A 10,869-nucleotide genomic window follows, 5' to 3' on the forward strand; every position below is an offset into this window, starting at 1 on the left:
TTGCTGCTGATGCTGGAGCTGGAGCTGAAACTGATGCAATCAGTATGCTGCGATGTCAAGTAACTTTTAACATTAATGTGTTTGAAAATCAACAACCAGGAGTGTTGATATACAATTTATTTATTTATATGTATATAAATGTATGTACTTTTCAAAACTTGCGCTTTATACCTACGTTAAAATTGGTTTGTCGTGTTGAGTGTGGGAAAATATTAGAGGGTTTTATCAAACATAATGATATAATAATGACAAAGTTAGAAAGAGGAAATGGTATTATAGTCATACAGTCTTTGGATGTTTGGTGCACATTAGGAGCATAAGATGATTATGTTTATGACAACATCATAAAGGTGCTACTTTTTGGCAGGTAGTGCGTGAAGCAAATTTTCCAAATTCCATAGGATTCCAATAACTGCTTCGAGACGTCCAATTGACATATTCACGATGGTTAGTAAAACGTTACCAAACTAGCACTCATTTTCAATGAATTACATTCACGAAAATAACGTGCTTGTCTTCTAAGCAGCTTTGTTTATTAACGTAGCCTCCGAAGTGAAAATAAACTTTCTCAGAAAATTTAATTTTTTGTCCAAATCAAGATTTTCTAAGCCCAATACGAAAGTATTACAAAGTGGATGGTCGGGCGCCTGCAATTGTAAAAGATGTTTTTTTTTCAAAGGTATACAACTTTTAAACAGACTAAAACAAGGAAGATTTTTTAAAATTAAAATGTAATGCTTTTTTTCAAAGATAATGATCTAGCATTATAATTTAAATATTAGTTCTGAAACATGACCACCACAGATGAATAGGAACCATAATCTGGGCGTCCAATTTGTGATGACTTTTTCAAACGTTGTGGTCAATGGTTTTGGGCTTTATGGCGAAAATGAGGGACCTCAAACATTTCCACAGAAAATAGTCAAGCGGCGTTAAATTGTATGGTCTTTAAATTCAAGTGTCCATTACGTGGTACTAAATGCAGTTACCATTAAATCAATAGTGGCACGATCTGTGTGAAATGTTGCAACGTCTACAATTGTTTAGTTTATTCAGGAATCAAGGTTCCATAGCAATCATCATTGACTGTAAAGTTCTAGTCTTTAAAGAAATGCAGACCAATAATTCCAACTAACTTATTAAACACACAAAACAACACACAAATTCTTTTGTCAGCGAAGCAGTTAAGTGGATAAGAAAATTCAGACATAATTAAAAATGAGAAAGAGTGCTGGAGACAGAACAGAGCCTTGGGGCGCACCAGCATTTAATACTTCAATTGAACCGTCCGGAAGCTATAATTTGTAATCTAATCTAAGATTCGTCAAAAACCGAAGGCACGCATTTTCGAAAATGGAGCAAGATGTTAAACTTTATAAAATACTTTTGAAATATTAAGTGCCATAACATACTTTGTACAAAACGATGTAAAGATTTGTTCCACTGTTGAGTGAGAAAAGCCATCGGGTCACAAGTGGACCGATTGTCATTAAAAACCTTTATTCTTTAAAATATTTCTTGAGCTGATAGTTAATCTGTGTTTTTATGACCTTGAAAAGTGCGTAAGTGCAATCGGTTAATAATTCGAGGGGTAGAAGAATTCGACCAATTTTGGGTATGGGCTAGGAAAGTGCTATTTTCCATCCTTCCGGAACGAGACCTAAAAATAAAATATACGAAAAATCTACCGTAGTGGTTTCATTTTGGTCCGTCAAGTATAATCACTCGAGTTGACAAATTACCTCTTAAAACCTTTTAGGATTTTCGAAGCTCAAATCAAACCATGCGGTTTCTTTTGGGCTGATGCTTTTTAGCCCATTTGGCATGGAAGTTCTCATTCCCAAAAAGAATCAAACTTGTAGTCATACCTGCACTGAAGTCAACGTCACTATCGAGGAAGCATAAAACTAGTATTGAAAAGGCTCAATACTATGGGCGTAAGTCTTGTTTTATTCATCCTTACTTACCTTTTTTCTTATTGTTTAGAAGAACATGGGATTTGCAAAACTCAACATCGTCAAGAAAGTTAATTAATATTTAGAAATCTGCTCAATATCATTAATGGTGAGGATAAAAAGTAAAGGACCTAAGTGGCTACCTTGTGGTATGCCAGAAAAAGCAAGAAAATGGTAGAAAAGGGCGCATCTGAGGTGCACATCTTTAGTATATTTTATCAAAGACTTCACTAAGGCCAGTGGTGATTTCTTCAACCTCTTTTACCTTTTCAAATTCCAAAAACGTAAAGGACACAAATTTAACAAGTATATTAGTTAAAACATAAAAAATAATTAAGGTGGTGCAACTAAGTTGAGAACTAAGGCCTACAGTTCTAAGCCGATTTCGGATGGCTAATTTAAAAAAGTACTTTTTATGAGAAGAATTACTCTTGGAGAATTTATCAATTCCTTGCAAGAGTCAGTACTCATAAAAAGAAACTTAAGATGGCACATTCAGGAATTGAACCCAAGACCTCGTACCTACCATCAAGCCACGGGTACTACTTCCAAAATGCCTTGCTTTTTTAACTCACCAGATAAAGTTTAATAAATGGTACCAATTCCTTGAAACACTTAAAGGTCACTGATAGGTATAAAGACTGAATGGAAGGATCAACATAATAAAGTACTTTTTATTCCGCACAGTCGCATAGCTCATAGAAGAATTTACTCCGAAAAAAGAGAGTTGTTAGTTCCATAAAGACATAATATTGATAAAAGCTCCCTCCTTCTACTACGCATGTCCATTTCGTGCAGATTTGTATATCCAAAAGTTAACTTTCGAAAGACCAAAGTCTTCTTCGTTCTTTAAGCTGATTGTAGCAAAACATATATTCAACTTATGTGGTAATTCCTTGTTGATGATGCTGAGAATTCGACCTCTATATTCCATCCTTCTGTTAGGTAGCTTCATTCGAGTATGTCACTCAAAACAAACCATCTCATTTTTGTATACATACGATAGTTTGTGTGCAACATCCTGATGTGAACAATGAATATTAATGGACAAAGTTGATATGTCAGGAAGTCATTTTATATATTTACTTCCTATACATTATCGCCATATTAGATTTTAGCCATTTTATTTCCTTTTACACGCGTGCATCTAAACAATGTGTGGTTAAAATGAGCATTTTAGTCATAAAATCCTTGGTTACAGGACGACACAAATAATGCAAGGTCAATAAAGGAGTTAGTACTCGTAACGTTAAAAATATTTTATACACTGCACAGTTGTTGGTGATTGTCATTAAAAACATTTCACGGACGTGTTAACTAGAAAAAAGTCCTTGAATCAAATCGTGTGACATCTATTTTCCTTTAATTAAGGACACAGATTTTTCTCTATACTGCTCTGATGTTTTATGTGCATATGTTTCAGTAATTTGAAATGTGAAATGTTTTTAAAATCGTGCAAACGCAACGAACTTGAGGTCATTATTGTATATGGCTCGATGAGTTTTGAAATTGGTTCAACTTAATTATGTGTGTATTCATATAAAAATGATGAATAGTGCGCTATAAAAATAAAAACAGCGATAGTCCTTTTCGTCCTTTAAGTCCAGCTACAGCTCCCACATCCTAAATCCACATGGGACATTACCTTGATGGTTGAATATTAAATTTTATTCAGTTGGCAGACGGAACAGGTAGACATTCCAAAAGAAGCCAGAAGGAAATGGCCTAAAATAAAATGTCACAGTTACAGTTAAAGAGTGTCATCCATATTGCTCTTTCGATAAGAACCGGATGCCGCCTATAAAGATAAGAGTTACTTACGGCGGCGATTGATGCTCACAAGAATGTTTATAATAGAAGGACTTCTTACTTTATACGACTATACGAATAGGTTTAAGGACGACCTATACCGACAACCGACTATGACGAGGATAAGGACGACGACGACCGACAGGACGAGAAGATAGAAAAAAGTGTTTCTGTATCTAGTGGTTTTGTGCAAAGTGGCTATTAAAAGCTTGAAACAAAAAAAAACTCCTCTTGGCTTTGGCTTTGACTCTGCGGTTAATGTGGATATTGGCACATTTAATGGAGTGATAGTCAAAGTTTTACGGCCGGCGCGATTATGTGCGAAGGAAGGACTATAAATTGTTATTTTGTATATCTTTTCCTTCAAGTTATACATATACATAATGTATGTATCTCTATATATATACTTTATAAATTCACTAACTTTTGAAGTTTAGGCATGGACGATAGATAGGGATTGTTTGTTTATGTTACTGGCTGAGCTTTAGCTATCTTCATATAAAATAAAGCTAGAAAGCAAGGTAAACAAATTTTATCCTTTTGAAATGGTACCATCGTTTGTTTTGATATCGACATGTTGTCTGAGCTAAATATATTGACTAAATGACCTTTTTAGAGTCTCATAAGGAGTAAATATTATTAGAATATGCAGACATTTTTCATTAGAAACTGACCAATACCTGTAAACTTTTGATAAGAAAGGGATTCTTGGCAAAGTGTCAGATTTTAAGGGGGTCAAATTGATGTTTAGGATTTATTTGAAACTACGAAAAAAAAAATAAATAGATTTTGGTTTCCAAGTGCATTGATTTAAAATTACTTACGCACAGCTGTTTACAGATTTTGTAATTTAAGTTACCTACACAGTTTGTGTTGAAATCCATTTTGCAGTTGACGAAGATAACAACAGATATCCATTGATAGTGAAGCTAATCACTCATCAATTTTAAAGGGTGCTTGGGGAAATTATCCTGCTAAAAATGCTATATCAGTGGCATGTTGTCCTCAGAATATAGAAGCCCCCTTAATCACCTTTTTTTAACAGAAGTAAAAGTCCTTTCTTTAAGGACACTCAATATTTTCCCCACAGTCAGAAAGTCCAAATTGACATTCAAAGCCATATTTCCCGCCTCTGCCTCAATGCTCACAAAAATCACCATTGACACCAGTCTGAGTTCTTCTGATTATGTCAATGTCTTCAGCATATGCCAGTATTTGGACAGACTTTTGAAAGATAGTGCTTCTAGTGTTGACGTTGGAGCTCTGCACAATTCTTTCAAGGACGAAGTTAAAAATATCGCATGACAGCCCATCACCTCATCTAAAGCATTTTTTGAAATAGAAAGGTTCTGTTAAGTTGCTTCCAGCCTTTATGGAACAGCGCGAATTCTCCATGGTCATTCTATACAAACGTACGAGCTTGGAAAGGATGCCAAAAATAGACATGGATCTAAACTGGTCTAGCCAGTAAATTTTGGGTTGGGTATTGGGTTTTTTCCTGGATCTGCCGTAATATGAATATTTTTTTCTTTTTTAATGGTCTTAAACCACACTGATAAGGAACTATCATGTTCTTGACGATGGGTTTTCGAAGTTCGCATATGACGACAGAGAAGAATTATTTGTAAGCGATGTTAAATGCACTGATTTCTTTATAGTTGGCTCAGTTTAGAGGGTCTCCTTTTTTCAGTATCGGACGAACAATACCACTAAGGTACTACTCATCAGGCATGCTTTCTTTTGAAAAAAATTTTACTAACAAGTTGGTGCACGCTCCTAACAAAATTATCTTCAGCTGCTTTGAAGAGTTAGGCATTCAAGCAATCTGCTCCAGAATTTCTCAACATCTTTGACCGCACGCTTCTCATGCTCTCTCTTCTTCTCGCAGCATCTCCCTTTTTTGCTATGGGTCTGGAAACCCAAAGTGCTACCTTGGCTACAATGAAGTAGTGGTTCAAGTCGATGTTAGTTCTGCGGAAAGTTCGAACATCCATGATACTGGCAGTGTGTCTGGCGTCGATGGCAATATTATCAATTTTGTTGACTATAAATTTATCTAGAGAATTCCTAGTCCCTTAGTAAATGTTGAGATGTAAAAAAACACACCGAGTACCATGACGTTTTGCTTCGCAACAAAAAGCCGTTATCGGAACTATTGACGTGCAGCTTGTTTTTTTCGATTATTCTTCCCTTCCTAGCTTGGAAATAAAGTCGTTAGAAACAATTTTAATATCGTAGCTAGGACACTTCTCATATATGCTTTTTTCAAGAGCTTGAAGAACATATCCTTGGTGTTGTTATTCTTCGCTTCTGTGGAGACGTGTGGACATATTGGGCTAATGTTGTCGAATTTAGCCTTGATGTGGATAGTCATGAGGCTTTCGTGGATGTTCCCAAACCTCAAGGTTTATCATCATTTTCAAAAAAGTTATTTGTTGGAAAATTAAAAAGAAAATATTTTAATTTCTATAATTATTTAAATAAGTAACGAGTATTTATGAATTCATGAATAAGAGACAAACATTTTTTTTTAAGATTTGGAAAATGTCTGGGGTGTATACACTTAGTCCAAAAAGTCTCCGTATAGCAGCTTAAATGGTAGATTGGTGCAGGATAAATAACCTTCATTTGAACGTAGAAAAATGTCAAATACTATCGTGTTTCAGGATTCTTAATCCAATTGTCTTTGATTTCAATATCAATAACATAATTCTAACAAGGGTAAATCAAAAAAAAGACTTGGGAGTAATCCTAGATGTGAATTTGTCGTTCCTTCCTCATTATGATTACTTGATCAATAAAGCGAATCAGATGCTGGGTTTTATAAAAAGAAATACCAGAGAATTTACTGATTCATTCACTTTATTATCTTTTTACAACTCTCTGGTAAGATCAGTACTTGAGTATTGCTGTACAGTTTGGAATCCTTACTATGCAAATACATCAGAAAGAATTGAAAAAAATCAAAGAAATTTTACACGTTATGCTTTTTTCAAGTTAAATTGGAGAATAGTAACACCTTCTTATGAAACCAGATGCCTGTTGTTTGGAATAAAAACGCCAGAAGCTCGTCGTAAATACTTTTTAATTATGTTTGTTCGGGATATCATTACAAATCATGTTAATTGTCCACCTCTAGCAGCTCTAGTCCATGAGGGTAATGCTCCTCTAAGAATTACACGAGAACGGTTTTTAATTTATGAGCAGTTTCACCGCACAAACTATGGGCGCAATGAACCCATTTCTCGTTGCATCAGAGAAAGCAATTTAGTTTGATCTGGGATAAACTTTTATATGGATTGCACCAGAGAAACTTTTAAATAAATAGTCTTAAACAAAATCTAAATATTGTTATTTATTACACATGTATACCATTTTTTATTATTTAATAATAGATTAACTATGTAAATCAATTAAATGTAATTTGAATTGTATATACCCAAATATGTAACTAAATTTTTAATTATGTATCTTAGTCTGTAAGAGTACAATATGCTCTGATTGATGAATAATAAATAAATAAATAAATAATTCTAGTGTTTTTTGAAAAAAAGTACTAGGAATCAATGTAAAAACCAAAGTGGTTTTCACCTTTTGTGATTTTCAAAATACTTGTTTAAAAATAATTGATAATAAACATTTTATTTCAAAATCAACAATAAAAAAGCTGCTGTACTGAGACTTTTTGGACTATGTGTATAGGTATATGAACATTTCTAATGAAAATCCTCCAACCAGGTTTGAAACTATTTTAAACCGACTAAAAATTACGCATTGTTTGAAATTTTAAAAATGTTCAATATTTAATTAAGTGTCTTTTAAGTAGCTTGAAAATATTTAATAATACAAGAAAAAAAATATTTTTAAATAAAATAAAATGATAAAATTTTATCTGACAAAAACTTTAAATCAAAAAAATTATTAGTGTTAAAGTTATTAAGTTTTTAACTTACAATTTTCCGATATGTACATTATAAAGAATCATAAATTATTGCCGTTAATTGTATACAAATATTTACCTAGACAGTATAATGACAATAAGGTATTTTTTGTTAAAGTACGAAAGGAAACTCACCTCTTTTAAGTTGTTCTCCACACATAAAACACCCTGTTTAAATGATTCCCACACATCCAAAACCTAAACCCATCAGTTCTTAGACTTTTATTTGTTTATAGCAGCTTTTAACTATAAAAAGTTAAGGGCTTCCGATCATATACACAAACCGCTAGTGTTCAGAAATATAATGGCATCTTTGTATAAGCATTGTATATATATATTGGACTAAGCGAATGGACCCCTTGAGGCGCGGTCAAGTTCAACATCTGCATGAAATAATCTTCAAAAATTAAATTATATGGACCGTACTATCCATTCAAATAAAGATTTGATGCATTTTCCCGAATTGTATGTGTTTGTTTTTAACTTTCATATAACTTTTAAAAATTCTACATATACCTACATATAAAACGGGCAAACTAAAGGAATTACATGAAACTACATTTTTGGTATAAAAAAGATAAAATATAATTTTTTTTTATTTAAGAGTCATATCAAAAATAAAGACACCCTATTGAATTGAAAAACAAATATATTACAAAATATATTATATTCACTACCTACCGCAAAAAATACTCTTGCAGTACTTTTTTTGCGTTGTTATTGTTTCTCTTATAAATACTTTTTCTATTTCTTGCCAAAGCATAACCGTAAAAACTTTCCTCTTTAAGTATAATATGCATACACACATATAATGTCAAAACATTGTTGCTATTGTCTCCCTCGATCTCCTACTACATTTGCATATGTTCTTCTCTATTTTCTATTCTTTAATTAATGTGGAATTTTCTCTCATTCTCAACTATTGAGGGGTATAAAAAAAGGGATCAAATTCAATCATCTCCACGCCTCTCAGATGTCGCTTCGATCGTTCCTCTTCATGAGAGTACTAAAGGGTAAAGCATTACGGATGGAAATAAAAAAACGTTAAAGATTAATTCAAAAGCTTTAGCCAGAAACAGATTTTTATATTCAAAGAGATTTTATAAAAAGTTTTAAGTTTGTATATGTTTTCATCTTTGTATATATACATACATATTGCTTATACGATTGTATATATATTTCTTATAGTACTCCTATGGAACGAAAATTTTTATTTCATCTCTACGCCGTTTATGGCGCTGCGTGTATCAAAATGCTTGGTAGGAAATCAAAAATGAGGAGAAAATTACTAAAGAAAGAATGAGAAAAGTAAATTTGTTTAGGTTCCATAAGCATTAATATGTTCGAGGGAGATAGCCAAAGTACAAATTTCAAACCAAAAAGGAATAATATTTGTTTACATTTTTGTTTTGCTTTCACGCGTGAATGTAGAGGAGATGTGCATATGTATTCATATGCTTGTAGCTATGTATACTTTAACGTTGTAGGTATTTTGAATTTAAAAATTGTCGTTAGATTTTAAATTTTCAATTTTCAATTTTTGTGAAAAATGAAATGTTGCCATATTTGGCATATACAAATACATATGTTTGTAGCTATGTATACAATAACGTTGTAGGTATTTTGAAATTAATAATTCTCATTTCATTTTAAATTTTCAATTTTTGTTAAAAATGAAATGTTGCCATATTTGGCATATGATGCATTGAAGATTTTAAATATATTCAGTTATTTTGTTGTTGTTATTCTTGCGTATTATTTGTTATTTGTACGCATCAAGTATAAACACAATCAAAAATAAAAATGTATTCAAAACTTGGATGATTTTTGTTTTTAAACGGCTAAATAGGGTGTACTGAATTGAATTTTAAATTTTTATATAAAAACATTCAAATAAATAAATACAATATATTATAAAACTAGGTTCAAAAATTAACCTTACAGATATCAATGCCTTAATTTGAAAGATATAAGCCTAATATATAAGATATCGTGATTTTGACAGAAAGGAAGTGTTTCTTGTGTGGAGATATCATTATGATAACATTAATTGCTTCTATGGAACTCTTCGATTCATATAGCCCAGAACATTTTACTTTTTTTCGGTTTGAATCTTTTAAGGTCTTTTCTTGTAAAAGATACAAACATACTTGTAAGTGCATTGTATGCCGAGTTTTGTTGTTAATAAAAGACAAAAGATATATTTGGAAAAGATAAAGTTTTATTTAGCTAAAAGCAAAACAGCACATCTGTTCGATGAAAAGAATAATAAAGGAATGAGAATAGTCTAGACAAAGTCGTTATCGTTAATTGAATTCAAAAAGTTAAACACGAGCGCCATCGTGATGTTGATACATTAACTAAACATTTATAAAGGCGCGTACACATTAATTTCAATAAGTTTGCACCTTGTTTCAAGAGTTTTTTTTCGGTGGGCATTTTAATTAACATGTCTAGGAATTTAGCAACAAAAACTTCTCAAAAATGGATATCTTATCAGAACAAATAGCCCATTTGACTCTAGTTGGGATCTTACTAAAGAACTCGTAGATAGTTTGAGGTTTAACTGCAAGTATTGACGAAATCAAAATTATTACCGAAAAGCTAATCAAGAAAAAAAGTCCTTTTGAAAACAAAAGAGTCCCTTTTAAAGTGAAGGGAGATTTTGTACCTGTTATCTTTTTGGCAAGACTGGTTTAAACAGCTGACGCACGTTTCGTGTTTTGTTTCACTATCAAACGTATTCAGTTTGGTCTATAATTGCACCATAATTCGTTTAACAAACGAACAACGCTTGCAATTTATTGAATTGAAATATAGAAAATTGGACTAAGCGAATGGACCCCTTGAGGCGCGGTCAAGTTCAACATCTGCATGAAATAATCTTCAAAAATTAAATTATATGGACCGTACTATCCATTCAAATAAAGATTTGATGCATTTTCCCGAATTGTATGTGTTTGTTTTTAACTTTCATATAACTTTTAAAAATTCTACATATACCTACATATAAAACGGGCAAACTAAAGGAATTACATGAAACTACATTTTTGGTATAAAAAAGATAAAATATAATTTTTTTTTATTTAAGAGTCATATCAAAAATAAAGACACCCTATTGAATTGAAAAACAAATATATTACAAAATATATTATATTCACTACC

The sequence above is a fragment of the Eupeodes corollae genome, chromosome 2 (assembly GCF_945859685.1).
Source record: "Eupeodes corollae chromosome 2, idEupCoro1.1, whole genome shotgun sequence".
NCBI lineage: Eukaryota > Metazoa > Arthropoda > Insecta > Diptera > Syrphidae > Eupeodes > Eupeodes corollae.